This window comes from Toxorhynchites rutilus, chromosome 2, assembly GCF_029784135.1.
Source record: "Toxorhynchites rutilus septentrionalis strain SRP chromosome 2, ASM2978413v1, whole genome shotgun sequence".
NCBI classification, from domain to species: domain Eukaryota; kingdom Metazoa; phylum Arthropoda; class Insecta; order Diptera; family Culicidae; genus Toxorhynchites; species Toxorhynchites rutilus.
In genome coordinates this window covers 268,594,422-268,595,074 of record NC_073745.1, presented here as the reverse complement: position 1 = coordinate 268,595,074, position 653 = coordinate 268,594,422, and positions in this window count along the sequence as shown.

Here is a 653-nt window from a genome sequence, read left to right as displayed (position 1 = left end):
TAAGTCCCAGACGATAAATTTTCAGCCAAATTTTTTTTATTGAGATGACACCAGATCTTGACGTTTTATGCATTTTCAAGTCATTTGGCATCGAAAACAGAAATTTTTACTTTGTAAATTTCATGCATACCAATCGAATCGGAAATTTTCTAAGAGTTGTTTGATATGCTATACATTACAATCCCTTTAAATTGATGAAAATTGAAAGCATTCCCATTTCCCCATACATTTATTCCGTCCATTTGTGTGCTTTCCCGAACAAAGCTGTCAATAACGGGCAACTTATGCAGTCGCTAGAATAGAAACAACGAAGAGGGATAGCGAAAAGAGAATATTTGCGAAATAAATTCCACCCTTGCATAGTAAGTAAGCTGTCGCTAGCGTATAAGTATTGCATCTTCTCTAAGGAAAATTTTCAGAATCTTTCTGTGCCCGAAACAACAAAGGGGTTGCTCTGCTCGTTTTGTGTTTTATGTTTCCCCTCGAGCTGTGAACGCTAGCGAATATTTCTAATGAAGTGTGTTTCGATGCTTCATTTTTATCGCTGCAACTGTGTGCATCTGTTAGACGTGTGTTTGATGCTTCTTGTATGGCGATGCACGGAAGATGCCTCTCGGTAAATATTCAGTGCAATGTGTGCATTGATATAAAGA